This window comes from Spinacia oleracea, chromosome 3 (genome assembly GCF_020520425.1).
Source record: "Spinacia oleracea cultivar Varoflay chromosome 3, BTI_SOV_V1, whole genome shotgun sequence".
Classification (NCBI taxonomy): domain Eukaryota; kingdom Viridiplantae; phylum Streptophyta; class Magnoliopsida; order Caryophyllales; family Amaranthaceae; genus Spinacia; species Spinacia oleracea.
In genome coordinates this window covers 68089754-68108698 of record NC_079489.1, presented here as the reverse complement: position 1 = coordinate 68108698, position 18945 = coordinate 68089754, and the positions used below count along the sequence as shown (strand labels likewise).

Genomic DNA, 18945 nt, shown 5'->3' with positions numbered 1-18945 from the left:
CTATCAAACGAAGTCTAATCTCAAGATCGCAAGATTGGGATTGTCCTCCCATAAATCGGGATGAGATGCTTAAAAATTGAACAAGGCCACTCGGAGAGCTAGAAACTGTAAAATGCATGGCCGTGCTCGGATGAATCATCGGCTATGATTATCTGTTTATTTGATCAGTTGAACTCTGAAAACGAGAAATACCTCTGGACGTAATAAGGATGACAACTCTTACCTTATGTTCAAGAGCAAGCATCGAGCGATAAAGGAATTAGGAAATGCACACTTGTCCCAAAGGACAAGTGGGAAACTGAATGAAATAATGCCCTTGGTCCAAGTATGCATTTAATGTTCAGTCTAATAAATGCGGTTCAGTATTAATTAACAAGTTAATAATTCAGTGAGATCAAGTGAGCTGAATGCCTAGCTAGAGGCCGCTTCAGTTCAAGTGGAATTAATTATATTAATCCACAGCTTACTATTGACTGAACCCGTAGGGTCACACAAATAGTACGTAAACGGATCAAGTATTTAATGGCATTAAATACTCCATCTATGGATATTCGGAATCGACAGATCTTGGTTTCAGTGGGAGCTGAGATCGTCATAAGCAAGAAATGAATACTCCGGAAACGATGATATTGACGGAAACGGAAATATGGATTGTATCGGAAATATAAATATTATCCAAGTCGTAGATGTTGCCGGAAACGGAAACATGGTACGTATCGGAAAATATTATTGGAAATGGAAATATTGCCGGAATCGGAAATATTGTCAGAATCAGAAATATTATCGAAATCGGAAAATAATTCCGGAAACGGAAATATTAAATATTTGTTCGAAAGGGAAATTAATTCTGAAATCGGTAATATTAAATATTGTTCGTATCGGAAATAAATTACGGAATCGAGACTTTAATCAGAAGCGTATCGTACGAATTAGCATCGGACGATGCCTGCCAGACGAAGGCCCAGCACGAAGCCGGGCCATCGCCCAGCAAGCAAACACGCAACAAACACACACCAAGCTCGACCAGGCCCAGCGCAAGGCCAGGCCCAGCCAAGCCTTGGCACGCGCGCATAATGGGCTGCGGGGCTGTGCGCTGTGCGTGGGCCGCGAGGCTGTCGCATGGGCGTGCGGCTCGTGCGTGCGTGAGTGTTTGTGAATCCTAAAGCTATCGGGATTCTACATATGATTAAATCCTAAACCTAAAAGGAGAAGCACAATACATATTGGCATCAAGATTTACAGAGATAGATCTAAAAATATGATTGGACTTAGTCAAAGCACTTATATCAATAAGGTGCTTGAAAGGTTCAAGATGGCAGACTCCAAGCGAGACTACCTGCCCATGTCTCATGGAATGATTCTAAGCAAGACTCAGTGCCCAGAAACACTTGATGAGAGTAGACGAATGAGTGGGATTCCATATGCATCATTGATTGGTTCAATAATGTATGCTATGATATGTACACGCCCGGATGTTGCGTGCGCACTCAGTGCTACGAGCAGATACCAGTCAGACCCAAGAGAGGCATTTTGGACTGCTGCCAAGAATATTCTGAAGTACCTGAAAAGGCACAAAGATGACTTCCTGGTCTATGGTGGAGATGATGAATTAATTGTTAAAGGCTATACGGATGCAAGTTTCCAAACCGACAAAGATGATTTCAGATCACAGTCTGGGTTTGTCTTCTGCCTTAACGGAGGTGCAGTAAGATGGAAAAGTTCTAAGCAAAGCACCATTGCGGATTCTACAACTGAAGCGGAGTACATTGCTGCACATGAAGCAGCAAAGGAAGCTATATGGCTAAGGAAGTTCATAGGTGAACTTGGTTTAGTCCCCTCCATTAAAGGAGCAATAGCCCTATATTGTGATAATAACGGAGCTATTGCACAGGCAAAGGAGCCTAGACACCACCAAAGAGTCAAGCATGTACTTCGTAGATTTCACCTTCTACGAGAGTTCGTTGAAAGAAAAGAAGTCGAGATAAGCAAGATTGGAACTGATGACAACATATCAGATCCATTGACTAAACCTCTGCCGCAGGCGAAGCACAACTCGCACACTGCAGCTATGGGAATCAAGCATATTGGAGAATGGCTATGATGTCCTTGTTGAATGTTTTAAAGTTTTAGAGTTTAATTCTTTGTAAAACATTATTGGTTAATCATTCACAAAAAATGAATAGAATTCATTTTTCCATTTAATTTGTGGTTTATTAAATGATGAGTCCCTTCAATTTGACTATATATTCAAGATAGACTGTCATGACCAGTCCTGTGACTAAGAAATGTCTATCAAGTGAACTTGAATGTCAAAAGTTGAAAATGGTCCCTGGTCGGAGTTTTCTATAAAGATGGACGCATAGAAAACGTTAGACGACTAGAATGCAAGATGACTAGTAGTTCTGTTTCTTGAACTATGTGGACATGGCAATGTCATAATCATTTGCATAGATACTTACTTTGGGAAGACTAGTATCGGACAGACCTATGAAACTTTACTGTAAGAGATGAAAATCTGTCATAAGTAAATTTCATTAAAATTATTAGACACTAAATCCTCAATACCTGAGTGATTTGAGATTACTTGTTTGAGAACTGGTTACTTTGACATTGACCAACCGTCGCACCGTAAAAAGGAGGCTATAAAGGCAACGCTCAGGTAATCACCTATCAAACGAAGTCTAATCTCAAGATCGCAAGATTGGGATTGTCCTCCCATAAATCGGGATGAGATGCTTAAAAGTTGTACAAGGCCACTCGGAGAGCTAGAAACTGTAAAATGCATGGCCGTGCTCGGATGAATCATAAGCTATGATTATTTGTTTATTTGATCAGTTGAACTCTGAAAACGAGAAATACCTCTGGACGTAATAAGGATGACAACTCTTACCTTATGTTCAAGAGCAAGCATCGAGCGACAAAGGAATTAGGAAATGCACACTTGTCCCTAAGGACAAGTGGGAGACTGGATAAAATAATGCCCTTGGTCCAAGTATGCATTAAATGTTAAGTCTAATAAATGCGGTTCAGTATTAATTAACAAGTTAATAATTCAGTGAGATCAAGTGAGCTGAATGCCTAGCTAGAGGCCGCTTCAGTTCAAGTGGAATTAATGATATTAATCCACAGCTTACTCTTGACTGAACCCGTAGGGTCACACAAATAGTACGTAAACGGATCAAGTATTTAATGGCATTAAATACTCCATCTATGGATATTCGGAATCGACGGATCTTGGTTTCAGTGGGAGCTAAGATCGTCATAAGCAAGAAATGAATACTCCGGAAACGATGATATTGCCGGAAACGGAAATATGGATCGTATCGGAAATATAAATATTATCCAAGTCGTAGATGTTGCCGGAAACGGAAACATGGTACGTATCGGAAAATATTATTGGAAATGGAAATATTGCCGGAATCGGAAATATTGTCAGAATCAGAAATATTATCGAAATCGGAAAATAATTTCGGAAACGGAAATATTAAATATTTGTTCGAAACGGAAATTAATTCCGAAATCGGAAATATTAAATATTGTTCGTATCGGTAATAAATTCCGAAATCGAGAATTTAATCAGAAGCGTATCGTACGAATTAGCATCGGACGAGGCCTGCCTGACGAAGGCCCAGCACGAAGCCGGGCCATCGCCCAGCAAGCAAACACGCAACAAACACACGCCAAGCTCGACCAGGCCCAGCGCAAGGCCAGGCCCAGCCAAGCCTTGGCGCGCGCGCATAATGGGCTGCGGGGCTGCGCGCCGTGCGTGGGCCGCGAGGCTTGCGCATGGGCGTGCGGCTCGTGCGTGCGTGAGTGTTTGTGAATCCTAAAGCTATCAGGATTCTACATATGATTAAATCCTAAACCTAAAAGGATAAATTAATTGATTTAGAGTTCTACTAGGATTCTAAGTTAATTAATTCGTATCCTAGTAGGATTACAAGACCTTTTCCATAACTCTATAAATAGGTGCCTAGGGTCACATATTTAGATCGGGAATTGAAGTATTCAAAGGTAAAATTTTCAAGAAAAATCAGTCACTCCCTTGCCCCATAATAGCCGAATTTCATACTAACTTAAGGGCGATTCTAGTTGGTCAAGCTTAAGGCGGATCCGGACGTGCTGTGGACTATCTACGGAGGGACGACACTTGGAGTCCTAAAGACTTGTTCTTGTTCGGTTCGGGCGCAGCTAGGGAGGGCACGCTACAAAGTGTATGCATCTTAATTATGCTAAATGATTATGTGTTAATAATATGTTTCCTGGCTTTATGGTTTTTCCGCATGATTTATGTTTATTCATATGTATCATAACCTAACAGTTACCAGATTACACTAGTGTCTACACTACCTAACAAAACCCAAAAGAAACCACCTAAAAAAAAAGACCTCATGAGAGGTGGTTTCGGAATCACAAGTCTCTTAGGTTAAGAAACTATTTTTTTGGGGTGGTTTCTTTGCTAAAAAATAAGAAACCACCTGCCCTAGAAAGATGGTTATTTATATATTAAATTTATTATTTAATTACCCTATGTAAGGAACCACTTATTCTAGAAAAGTGGTTTCTTTATAAAATCAAAAAGACCACCCCCAATCGAAAAGAGGTCTCTTTAATTTTATTTAAGAAACCAAATTTCCAGAAAAGAGGTCTCTTATATTTTGCTGGGAATAAATAATTAATATACCTAAAAAACCACTTTTCTCGAAAAGAGGTTTCTTAATTTTTTTTTTTGTGCTGAAATTTTTTTGCGTTCAATTGCACCGCACATACTTTTTTTTGTGCACTGAATTGTAATGTATTACGACCCTATATTTCGGGTTCGAGGCCCGTAGCTATTTTTTTTGCCACCTGATAGTAATATTATTTTTTTACAAAAGTATAACATACTAATAATACCAAAATAATCCAAATCTTTCATTAATCCCAAAAAAATCTTACAAAAAATATTTTCGTCTAAAGGTACTTAATGTTTCGTCCCATAATTTTATCTGTAAAGGAATACAAAATTCTAAAATTAAAATGAAGTCATAAATCACCTACATCATATCATCATCTTCATAATCTATACCATCTTCAAGATCTTCATCTAGTATAGCATCTCAAGATAACAGATGAATCCACATGCTCATAGTTACATAGCTCCCCTAAGAAACGCATGTGTGCAAGCCGTCGTTGCTGCATAGTGAAGTCCTTCAACTCTAGCCCCAGTCTGATTTCCTCAAAAAACCTAAAATCCAAACATTAAACACCACAAAACTCACTGCTAGAAGACACATCTGACACAATATATGATACATTCTATGCAAAGAAGATGACTCTATCAGATTATCTATACAAAGGAGACAACTCTTCAGACTATTAGAAATAAGCCAAAAAGTACATGACCACTATAGTCGAAGATTTCTTAGAAGGAAGGCCAGAAGACCATATTATACATATGACTGAATTTCTTAGAAGGGAATGGCATCCAAGAAATTTGTGTTCCTAATCCACAAATACTTAACCAACCACTGCAACAAGCAAGACCATAATACATATAACTCAAATCTTTCATAAACACTAATAACGAAATCAGTCACTTTGCTTAATAAATAACAGAATCAGATTCAACCTAATTTTGTTTCATCTGATTAAATTAAGTTCAGCTCGACTAAAATATTTGATTGGACATAATTCAGTTTTATTCAACTCAATAATTCATCTGCATTCAGTTTTATTCGACCACAATGATTTATGAAAAATAGAAATTGACACACATGAGCACGACTATTGAAGTATATACTTGTTTCGTTGAGGATGTAGCGAATCCTATCATAAAAAAATTTAGCAGAAGGCAACACTTGCCTGCTTCATTTTCCGCATTTGATACTCCTGCTGAAACACATAAGGCTCCTTACTGTTGAAAATACCCAGTACAAGTCCAAGCAGGGAAGCCTCTACCATACAAACCAAATTAACAATATGAGGCTTCAATTCAGCACAATCATAACACTTGATATACTAGAATATTTACCTTAAGGTATTAGGTGTCCCATCACAACTGTTATTCAAAGTACTCCAACAGTTCTCCAGCAAAGCTCACTTGACATATTCTGGAGGTGACAAACTGTGATTGCACACACAGAGAGTGATAGGCACAAGTTGATACTATAATTTCATTCACGAATTTTCGCTTTTTACGTTGTAATTTCATTAAACCAATACCAATGACTATGTAATTGCAGCAAACCATTACCAATTAAGACATACAATTATAGAAAATGGTATGATTCGATTAATTTAAGTGATTAGATTCGAGCTAAAAACAAAGGAAACGAAAGATCAACCTTGACACTTGAATTTGAGAACTAAGAAGACAGATACAATTTGATAATACCATCAATTTTCCAATCGCCCTCTTCGTAGACACCTACTTTTGTCCCCATTCCCGCAAGGGAAAGGTTCGATGATGAAAGCATAAAAACTCCACTTGACAACGCATCTCCTATAAAATAAACGAATCTCAATTCCCCTTTTCATTTCACCCGAAACCTGCTATTTATGGAAACCTGCTTAAAATAGTAACTGCCGTAAAGGGTAGTTGCTAAAATTAGTAAGAATAAAAAGATAGAAACCTGTCAGAATTAGGTGTTGCATTCCAACATAAATCCTAAATGAGATAGAAAACTGCGAGAATCCTATTCCTAATATGATTCGGAAATAAGAGTTACGTATTAATTAAAATCCTAACGAGCCTAGAGTTCGTAACGGGCCCAGACGCATTCCGTCATAAAATTGATACGCGCTAAAAGACTCGATTAAGTCTCAAACTCTACGGATTTCAGGAATCCGAATCTGACCAAAGAATTCTGCCAGACCCTATTTTCAACGCCCAGCCCTGGGCGCCGAAAATTCCAGCGCCCAGAGCTGGGCGCCGAAAGTACCTGGGACGGATTCTTTTCCTAATCCGTTTCGTATTCAAATTCCTGAAAAACTATCTTTCTACGCCACTTTTTCCTATAAATAGACCCCTAAGTTCGACGTGAAAAGGACACACAACAACACATAATATATTCTGAGTATTAACTCTAAACCCCTTAGCCTAAGCCTCTCGCTGCGAAACTGTTCACGCGTTCTGTCGCAATCGATCCATAAATCGAACAGAACGTATCCTGTCCCATAATTGAGATTCGTTAAATAAAAAGGAGAAATAGCAAAGTCAAAGTGGTTAGTTTTCTGAGAACCGTGACGCACCTCTCAAGGGTGCGTCGTAATGTGTCCCTTTTCGATGATTTAACTGCTTTCCTCGCCCTTTTTATGAACTGTTAAACTAACCTAATATGATTGTTCTATCACGCCTAACAAATATAATATTTTTGGGAAATCGGATTATCATGCTAGGTCCCTTAATGTTATTTAAATCAGATAATCACGATCGAATTAGTATTATATGTTGCATATTGCTAAAATCAACTCAGATTAGTTTAATAGTTAACGCATGTCCCTTCAATTATTTATGTTGAGCTAGTAAGGATATCCTGCCTCTGGAGTTATGGACGAGCGAATTACTCCTCTCAGTAGTTACAGTCCCCCGAACCCTCAATCTCTACCTTGCGGGTGTATATTGAGAGATCCCCACACCAGGGATCACAAGGGAACCTACGGCCGTCGTGGTCAAACATAATTGCACTCCCTTTATGTCACGATAACCGGGTTTTGTCAGTTTTTCTCATTGTTGTTAAAAACTGAATGGCGACTCCTATATTACTAGTCAATTGGGTGTATACTCACAGGAAATCCAATTACACTTGATTGAATAAAAAGAATCGTCACACCCACGAGGGACAAGGTCACGCATTAGCCTCGCGCTTTTTCGACCCCCTCACAGTGGCGACTCCGCTGGGGATAGTGAAGGAAATACTCGTGCTTGTAGGTAATCAAAATAGCCGAAGGGTGAAACGATCCTACCCCGCGTTTATTTCCCCATCAAGTTGGGACGACCTGAAAATCAGCATATTAATGTGAACGGGAAGAACCGCATAACGAATCTCGGCTCCCTCGGGAGTTGGGACTAAGGATACCTTTTTTCGCCAATAGGGGGTGCATACGTCGCGCATGTTTCCCACTCGGTACTTGTGCAGGTAGTACACCTATCCCGAACCCAATCGCTCGCTCATTAGGTCCCTCTCGCCTGCATGCCCCCTTGGCTTGCACTTGCGGGTTGGCCTCTTGAGCGAAATTCGTCTGTTGAAGACACTACCTCGACCGGGGCATGTGTTTGATCTACGATAGAAGCGGTACCAAGCCAGGCGCAAAAACTACCCATAGAAGCCTATCATAAACTACGTGACATATTTAATTTTCAAATCCATGTTTGTAATGTAGTTATGTGTAACGAACTATGTGACTATGTTATGATTGTGTGTACTAATAATGCTAGACAAATAATTCTAGAAAACCAACGACCTTAAAAATTGCCCAAACATTCATAGACTAATTTACCAAAGAGTTATATCAAAACACGTGTTCCGCAAACCCGAATGATCGCCACAAAATAAGCGACGCTCGGGATGGCCTGTAACGAATCCCACAAAGGCTGCTACGCGTAAAGGACTTTATTAGGCAAGCACGCACGTCGAAGTCGCATAAACAGAAGACAGAAAACGAGAACCAGCCAGGGACGCATTTTCAACGCCCCTGGTTGGGCGCCAGAAATTCTCACGCCCCTCGCTGGGCGCTGAAGTTGCTGCTAGGCCTTCTGGTCAGGCGCAACAGCTTCGGTGCCCGCACGAAAGGAAAATACGTAGCAAAAAATGTTCATAAAAAAGAATTGCTACGAGGGCGTAAGCAAAGCACTCGATTTCAAAAGCGACTCGCGAAAAATAAAATGATTCTTTGTATCGTTGTTAGGCCTCCTACGACGACAATGCTCGGTACCAAAAACCGAACATGCTAATTAAATGACCTTGAATGTCACATGGGCAAAGTATTCAAAAAATAATGTTCAAATAGAGTCTTCAAGAAAATATAATGTTCAAATAAAAAATAAATAAATCCGAGTCTAGACTAGGCTATGCCAAAAGTACAATCCAAATCCTAAGTCTTAGTTGTCTTATCCATAGAATCGGTCCTAATGCTTGGTGTCGTTCTGCAAGTTAAAAGGTTAAAACATATTGAGTCTCCCGTCCTAACATTTAAATCAATAAGCACCCATATGTAATTGTCATCCCTTGCTAAGAGTCCACGGCCTCAATACTCTCTCACCAATAAAAAGAATATATATTATAGTATTTGCAAAATGGAAACGGTCACATTCTGGAAATCATTCCCCCATAGTCGCACAACCCCCAAAGTGAACCTAAGGTGTTAATACCATTGGAAAAGAAAAAAATTAATGGCCCCAAGGCTTATAATCACATTGGGTCACGACTATCATAGTGCTCTCGAGTCACTCGCTCCTTGAAATACTACTAAGTACGGACTAAAAGATTTTCCATGCATGCAACATGACCAACCATGAAAATACCCAAATCGGCATACCATAAGGCTACCATTGGGTAAAGCAATACACACTAAGAGAGAAGCCGCAATAATGATTCTAGCCTTGCAAAAATAAAAATTCGATCTCCCCAACTAACTACCTTGCCAACATTAAGCAAAATGGCTCTTGACAAATGAACACCCAAGGGTTAAAATCTAAAGTGTCAACCAACGAAAGTTATGGTCCAATTAGCCTAAGTCTGAGAGTCGCTTGGTCAAGTGTTATAGGCTTACGCCATGTCATTATTTTGAGTCTAGGCCACCTCCTTGTATTCATACACGGGTTATAATCAGAAAGATTAATGAAAGTTTGAGTCTAAATCACAACTTCCAATTAAATCCCAGAAACTGGAATCTGAAAAGAAGCAAAAAATTATTTTCGATGTAATTCTTTCGTTAAAATTCAATAAGGTAAAAACAACATTTTGAATCTACGCTATTTGCACATTTTTAGAAACGACTAAATACGCTTGCAAAGTAAGACAATTTAAAGGTCCACCCTAGGCCTACTAAAATTAAAGGTCCACTATAGGCCTACCAAACGAGGCTCACTCAGTCTCGCCTCGTGACTCAAAGACCACAACCATCTACCTTTTAGCCCAAATTAAAAATTTGAAGGATTTATGTTGGGGAGAAATCCCAAGCAAAAGAAAAAAAGGGAAGAGAAAAGGGAGAGCGAAAAGAGCCATGAAATACTTAGCCCATACCTCTCAAAGTGCGAAATCTACCCAAGTAAACGAAGGAAAAGAAGTGAGTCAACCAATCCAAATCATAAAATTCTACGATGTCTACCCTTTCCAATCCTTATGCTCTTAGACGCCTTCGCTCTGGGGTCCCTGTTCGGCTCATTTAACCTATCCATGTTCTCATTGTCATGACCCAAGAAACCATTACCTCGACTCTTGTTCTTGAACTCGTTGTCAACCGCACACCACGCACGGCCATTGGCACGTGCGTCATACCCCTTAACCTGCTCTTATACCACCATTAGCATAATGACCATATAACTTGTGTGGATACATCATGTTGATATACCCTTGAGCCATCCCCATGCTGCTCATTGGCCTTGGTTGATGTAAACTCGTGACACTAGCACGAAGCTGCAAATTGTGAGCCCTAGCAGATATAATCCTCATGCTTGACCAACACCTATACAAATTCTCCTATCTCATTCAACCCATCTTTCAAGCCGTCTTGAGTCACAAACACAAAAAAAAAGGAAACAAATGAAAAGTGCAAAAAAAATAATAAAATGTGAATAATAAAAAAGAAACTTTGCAAAAGCGCCTCTAAAGTTAGTCTAAAAATAAAAATAAAGAAGCATTTAGCGCACCAAAAAATATCCGCCCAGAAACCATTTTCAGCGCCCAGAGCTGGGCGCCGAAATCTTTAGCGCCCAAGCCTGGGCGCCGATTCTCTCTGCTTGCTGAAAAATTTGTCCAGAAGTGCTCGTCATTTTATCCGCACATGCACGGAAAAATAACGAACATTTGGAGGGGTACAACACGTATTCAGGTATACGTACCAAAAAAAAAAAACACATGAAAAGAAAATACATGTACTCAAAAATATAAAACAAATTTTTTGGCTTACGGCAAGGCAGCAGATTTAAATAATAATAAAGTTCACTTATTCTACCGTTTCAAATAATATGTTTCCACCTCAGAACATACTCGTTTAAAATCGGCATTCTATGAAACCATTTTCTAGGCTAAGAACTACGCAAGACCTGATTTCAAATTAAATCTATTTAAGGCAGATACGTAGGCAATCCATGATTCGGTCCAACCAATTTGCAAAAATATTAAAGCCTATAGAAAAACAAGAATAAAAATAGAAGTCCCTTATTGAAATTTAATTACTTGCAATCCAAGTCGAAAGAAAAATTTAGGTCAAAGGAAGAATCCAAGTCATCAAGATGCCAAAATTAATGAGCACACATCGAAAAATAATAAGGGCACGTACCCTTGCCAGAAGGAGCTCTCACACTCCTAGGCACTTAGCCAAGACTCAAAAGATCGCTTTGCCTCAATTGAATGGGGGGCTAGCGCAAGCGTCCATGACCTCTAAAGTACTCGACTTGACCCTCCCTAAAATCAAACTAACTCACTTAAAGACTTTCTTTCACCACCAGACATAGTCGTTCGCTTGAAGACCTTCTTTCACCACTAGACACAGTCATAGTCGCCAACAAGTAGTAAAGGCAGTAAGCTTGCAATAAAGAGAATTGTTCTACTGCATCGCCCCATCGTTCATTCGAACTCAGGGCACCCGTTCATGGTAATTCGAATGCTTGCGAATCCCCTTTGAAAAAAAAAAACAAAACAGACATTGTCAATAGGACTTGGCACTTAACCAAGGCTCACCCTACTCAGACATATGACACGGGCATCTAAAATCAAAATCTAAAAGCATCATTAATGGGAAGACATAATAGCAACTGGGGGCTAAAAATTGAAATGAAAGAGCTAGGGAAAGAACTAAGCATACCTTGACCTTTTGTGCAGACATACACCAAGTAAATCTAAGTCGATTTGAAAACGGTTTATATTCCCGCAATTCTGGAAAAGATGGCCCTAAAAGCCTAAAGCACATGCCAAACGGGCACAAGTATATCTTGACGCCTGCACCCTGGCTTCCAGCAAATCCTTAGACAGCATTCCAAAAATCGTAACAGTATTTTGATTCATGTAATCCTGTACGAACCCTTCTATAAGTCAACTTACCTAGGACACCTCGGGTTGTACATAGTAGGACTCGGATTTTAAATAATTTTCAAATGATTTTCAAAGACTTCTTCGAACATAATAAAGTGTCGTTGGTTTAAGCTAAGTATGCGTTTATCTCAATGTTGCAAGTGAGTCAAGAGATTTCTAAATATGATTATGGGTAAAGAAAGGCACCTAGCTTTTGGTCAAGGCATACTTCAACATGTGACTACCTTGACCATGGCAATGTCGCATAATACGACATTTACAAGAGAAGTAGCAAGTCACTACTCGAACGTACCTCGCACTAAACGAGCCTGGTTCAAACTATTCATGATCCATGTCACCATGAATGCATAAAGACGTATGCACAGTATTACAGCACCAAGCCAATCCCGTAGCTACAATTGGGGGCTTGAGAAAACCACTCTAAAAATGCTCGAAATGACGATTTTATCGCAAATTCTCGAAGCTAATGCTATACATACATCATAGGGGCACAATCCTAAGCTTTAATCGTGTAAAACGAACCTTAGAATGGCTACGACCCCTCCCAAGTTCTAAGCACTACTTAGAATATATAAAGTCACCCCACTATCAAGGGTAACTGAAAATCGCGAGTCACCAAAACTCCGATCACACTACTGCACATAACGCTCGCCCTACAAGCGCCCGCTACACAGTCTACCTCGTTCCAAAGCAAAAGCGAAAGAAAAATGAAGGATAAGAACTGTCAAAATATACCCAGAAATCATTTTTAACGCCCAGAGCTAGGCGCCGATATCTTTAACGCCCCAGCCTGGGCGCTGAATCTTTCTGCTAGCCAAGTTTTGCCCAGATATAAAAATAAGAAAGAAACACCTATGAATCCTCGCATCGAACGAAGTAATAAGCCGTGCAAACCCATGCAGAAAATGCCACACTTGTTCGGACACCTGAACGAGGAATGATGAAATACTCCAATGCAAAAAATAATAATATCCCAACACCTGGAGGAATGTTCTAAGACACACCGTTAGGCCACACAAGCCTACGTCGCACCATAAATTCAACCGTCCCACGGTACAAGTCTAAAAGAAGAGTAAGGCATATTGCAGGCATGACCAAGAACACATGTAAAAGAGGCAAAGACTACTTATCGCCCAAATTCAAAATGCAAGACACACGACTTCTACATTAAGGATTAAAGGTAGCAAAATATTACCTACCACGGAAGGGATAGCTCGCACCTACACGAGCGGAACCCCAAGGCATCTTTCTCGAAAGAACCTACAAAAATCGTACGCCAAAAGGAAGCATCCCAACATGCATACTTGGGAGCTCCAAGCTACGAAACGACTATAGCAAAATAAAAAAATCGAAAAAGCAAATGTTTGAACAATCGAAAGGGTACGATGTTTAAGCCCGCTTCATGAATAGGCCTAAACCCTATCAAGCTTCTAAGCAAACTATTCAAAATCAGTCATTGCTCAAAAAAAACAATTCAAGTAATCTGATTAATGGACCACACACAACGGCCATTCTATGAACGCTCGTTCGCACATACATATCATCATTCACGAACACGTTCAAAAAATATAAGGGCGATCAAAGTCTTACACCTCAAGGTATGTTCCTCGGGCCATATAGACTCGCCCAACTATCGCAATAACTGTACGCCTTACAGTTCCTTAAAATAATCGCCCCAAAGCGATAAGCACCGTAGTCCACCAATCGGCTACGGCTTCCCAAGAAAATCATCACGTTCTAAAAACAAAGAAAAAAACAAAAGAAAAGAGAATACATAGAACTTCCAAGTGAAATAAACGAATGAACAAGAGGCCAACTGTGTCATCGAAAGACCAGCCCAAACAACATTTTCAACGCCCCACCTGGGCGCGAATTATTTCAACGCCCAGGCCTAGGCGCCAAAAATGAACCCAGGCTCAAAAAAAGGCCCTAACTTCTAGTGGGCCCTGCCATACTCATTCGACTTGAAAATTGCCGAAAGTCGCACCTCACGACTTTGTCAAAGTAGCGCACCACTACAAAGATCGCTCGCACTTACGAGCACGATCCCAAACACGATCAAGGACATTACAGAATGCGTATCCCCAAGGAACCTCTTTGACAAGAAATGACCGTCAAGCACGAGTGCTTGAGGGCTCGAAAGAAAACATTGAGTATACAAAGTTAAAAACAATATTCCCAGACTACGTACGCTGTGCGAAGTCCCGTGTTTGGATAAACTCAAAATATAAAACCGGATTACGACCTCAAGACAAAGGTCACCGTTGATACTTATACATAGTCCCCTAATCAAGGACCCAAGTAGTGGCAAAATTGAGCCGCAAAGACTAGCTCAAAACCATGAAAGGTGATGACCACGAGACTATGGTCCATCTAAACACATTGTCAACCCACCAACAGGTTGTAATCACAAAAGCCCTTCTACATAGGCAAAATAAGAAATTCAAAATGGGCTCCCACCCTCAGCGGGCGGGGTCTGCGTCACTAGCCGCGCAGGTCCTCAGTTTTCGACAAAAATAAAGTCTTCAAATTTAAAATAGGCTCGCCATCTTCAGCCGGCGGGGTCTACGGCGCAAACCATGTAGGTCCTTATTTTAAAAAAAAAACACAATTTCAAAACAGATTCGTCCACTGCTAACGGACGGGGCGTCCACCCTCAGCGGACAGGTTCGCCATCTTCAGCCGGCGGGGTCTACGTCATAAACCGCGTAGGTCCTTATTTTCAAAAACATCAAAACAGATTCGTCAACTTCTATCGGACGGGGGGTCCACCCTCAGCGGACAGGCTCGCCCACCTTCAGCGGGCGGGGTCTGCGTCACTAACAGCGCAGGTCCTTAGTCGCTGCAGCGATAACTTTTATTGGTTTTCTCTTTTTCCAAAAATTAAAGGATTGGTTTTCCCTTTTTCCAAAAATTAAAGGATTGGTTTTCCCTTTTTCCAAAAATTAAAGGATTGGTTTTCCCTTTTTCCAAAAATTAAAGGATTGGTTTTCCGTTTTTCCAAAAAAGAACGATGTGCTGGATTTTCCTTCGTTTTACGTCCTATAAAAACAAGGGGGTTTTCTCGTTTAGCTAGCCCTGAAAATGAGAATCTTTAAAAACGTTTTACATCGTGATTGGGCTTGGCCAGGCCCAATTACACTTTACAGCTTTGATTTCGAAAACATCTGTAGCTACTCCCAATGACAAAGTGAGGTAGTTTCTACGCACCTTTAGATCCTTCCAATGACAAAGTGAGGAAGTTTCTATACTATCAGTTGACAAATCCCAATGACACGTGAGGGATATGTCGACACTTCAAGTGATGACCCTTAAGTCAAAGGTTATCACTCGGGGGCTCGTGAGACCCTCGCAAAACAGGTCACATACACCATGGCTTGTGTGACGCACTCCGTCTAATACTTTGACCATCGTCTTACTCCAAGACTCAGTCAAAGTGGGGGCTAACTGTAGACACCTACTTTTGTCCCCATTCCCGCAAGGGAAAGGTTCGATGATGAAAGCATAAAAACTCCACTTGACAACGCATCTCCTATAAAATAAACGAATCTCAATTCCCCTTTTCATTTCACCCGAAACCTGCTATTTATGGAAACCTGCTTAAAATAGTAACTGCCGTAAAGGGTAGTTGCTAAAAGTAGTAAGAATAAAAAGATAGAAACCTGTCAGAATTAGGTGTTGCATTCCAACATAAATCCTAAATGAGATAGAAAACTGCGAGAATCCTATTCCTAATATGATTCGAAAATAAGAGTTACGTATTAATTAAAATCCTAACGAGCCTACAGTTCGTAACGGGCCCAGACGCATTCCGTCATAAAATTGATACGCGCTAAAAGACTCGATTAAGTCTCAAACTCTACGGATTTAAGGAATCCGAATCTGACCAAAGAATTCTGCCAAACCCTATTTTCAACGCCCAGCCCTGGGCGCCGAAAATTCCAGCGCCCAGAGCTGGGCGCCGAAAATACCTGGGACGGATTCTTTTCCTAATCCGTTTCGTATTCAAATTCCTGAAAAACTATCTTTCTACGCCACTTTTTCCTATAAATAGACCCCTAAGTTCGACGTGAAAAGGACACACAACAACACATAATATATTCTGAGTATTGACTCTAAACCCCTTAGCCTAAGCCTCTCGCTGCGAAACTGTTCACGCGTTCTGTCGCAATCGATCCATAAATCGAACAGAACGTATCCTGTCCCATAATTGAGATTCGTTAAATAAAAAGGAGAAATAGCAAAAGTCAAAGTGGTTAGTTTTCTGAGAACCGTGACGCACCTCTCAAGGGTGCGCCGTAATGTGTCCCTTTTCGATGATTTAACTGCTTTCCTCGCCCTTTTTATGAACTGTTAAATTAACCTAATATGATTGTTCTATCACGCCTAACAAATATAATATTTTTGGGAAATCGGATTATCATGCTAGGTCCCTTAATGTTATTTAAATCAGATAATCACGATCGAATTAGTATTATATGTTGCATATTGCTAAAATCAACTCAGATTAGTTTAATAGTTAACGCATGTCCCTTCAATTATTTATGCTGAGCTAGTAAGGATATCCTGCCTCTGGAGTTATCGACGAGCGAATTACTCCTCTCAGTAGTTACAGTCCCCCGAACCCTCAATCTCTACCTTGCGGGTGTATATTGAGAGATCCCCACACCAGGGATCACAAGGGAACCTACGGCCGTCGTGGTCAAACATAATTGCACTCCCTTTATATCACGATAACCGGGTTTTGTCAGTTTTTCTCATTGTTGTTAAAAACTGAATGGCGACTCCTATATTACTAGTAAATTGGGTGTATACTCACAGGAAATCCAATTACACTTGATTGAATAAAAAGAATCGTCACACCCACGAAGGACAAGGTCACGCATTAGCCTCGCGCTTTTTCGACCCCCTCACACTCTTTCTTTAACCAAGACAAGTTCAAGTTTAAATTCGACTAAATGCATAGTAATAATTAAAACTAAACAGTTTAATTGGACTCAAATCATCAATTTTTTCCGACAACAAATGGACTGTATTTAATGTATTCGACTGATTTTTTTGTAATTCAAACTTTAGTATTGCCCTAAACTTTATAATTTAAATAAGAATTACTCACTTGTTGATGAGAGAAATCTGTAAACAAAAAAAAATCAAGGATGCAAACCTCAAAATAAATGGAAGTGGTTAGACAAGAGGCGCTCATAGGAGGGAGAAGTGGAACGGCGACGCGGCTGGAGAATTGGCGGTGGCATGGTGAGTTTTCCGGGGAGTGAAGGCGGTGTGGGTTTTGAGGGGAGTGAAAAGGAAATGGAATTTTGGGATCACAAAGGGAGGATTTTTATTTGTTATCATATTTAATTAATTCTTTTTAAAAATTAACAAAGAAACCTCCTAACTGGGAAAATGGTTCCTTAGGTTAGAAAAAATATTTAATACATAGAAAGAGACCACTTCTTGTAAAAGAGGTTTCTTAAATTGCAATCAAAGAAACCCCTTACCTAAGATAATAGGTTTCTTTTATTAAGAAACCTCTTATTTTATAAAAGATGTCTCTTATTTGTGACTTTTTTGGCCGATTTTAAGGTAGTGTCATCAAACTCGTGGCTAAGATATTCACCTCCTCGATCTGATCTTAGAGCTTTGATTTTCTTGCCATGTTGATTCTCTACTTCATTTTGAAATTCTCGGAATTTCTCAAACGATTCAGACTTGTGTTTCATTAAGTAAATATAGCCATATCTACTGAAATCGTCCGTAAACGTTATGAAATAGCTGAAATCACCTCTAGCTTTCGTACTCATAGGCCCACATATGTCCGTATGTATTAGCCCTAGTATTTCGCTTGCTCTTTCTCCCACCTTTGAGAAATGTCGCTTTGTCATTTTGCCAAGTAAACAAGATTCGCATTGATCAATCTTCTCTAAGTCGAATGATTCTAGAATTCCCTTCCGTTGAAGTAATTCCATGCGCTTTGTGTTTATATGGCCTAATCGACAATGCCACAGATATGTGAGATCGGAATCACCAGTTTTAGCCTTTTTAGTATTTATGTTATAAATGTGTTTGCTCGTATCTAGCACATGACTACAACAAAATCCGCAGTTTAGACACGCTTTTTTAGCCATTTTTCAACGCCTTAAAGCGTCGAGAAATTTGACCTCGACGCTTGGAGATAGCGTCGAGAAAAATAGAGTCGAGAATTTTCTCGACAATTTGACGCGTCGAGATTTTAGACGCTTTTTGCTGCCCACTTTTTTGTTTTGGCGTCGACAATCTTGACGCTTTCAAACGTCTAGAAATTGATAACGACGTCGAGAATATCAGTTTTTCCGCTGCATTCAACATTTACTATTTACTGCTCTCGACGCCAAAGGGCGTCAAAATCTTTTGTTGACATCCATTTTTAATCTAAATAAGCCCGCTATCACGACATCAAAAAGCGTCCAAATTTAATGATATATATATATATATATATATATATATATATATATATATATATATATATATATATATATATATATATATATATATATATATATATATATATAATTAACATTTAAGGAAATAAATTAACTTTATTCATCATAAAATTACAATTAAAGCAACAAGATGAATGAAACCTGAATTTTGAATAATAGCTCTTCGATCAATGTAACATTAAAATTAACATGTAAAAATGTAGAAGTATGTAGTACGTTAAAACCTATAG

At 39.7% G+C, this 18945-nt stretch overlaps 1 long non-coding RNA gene across 1 annotated transcript; it reads right to left on the bottom strand.

Moving 5' to 3' along the window:
* Nucleotides 1-5234: 5234 nt before the first annotated feature.
* LOC130470378 (uncharacterized) lies at nt 5235-17548 on the bottom strand. The gene is made up of 3 exons (XR_008930588.1): nt 17401-17548; nt 6014-6106; nt 5235-5936 (listed from the first exon to the last, which is right to left on the bottom strand). It is a non-coding gene; the product is annotated as an uncharacterized lncRNA (long non-coding RNA).
* Nucleotides 17549-18945: the final 1397 nt, after the last annotated feature.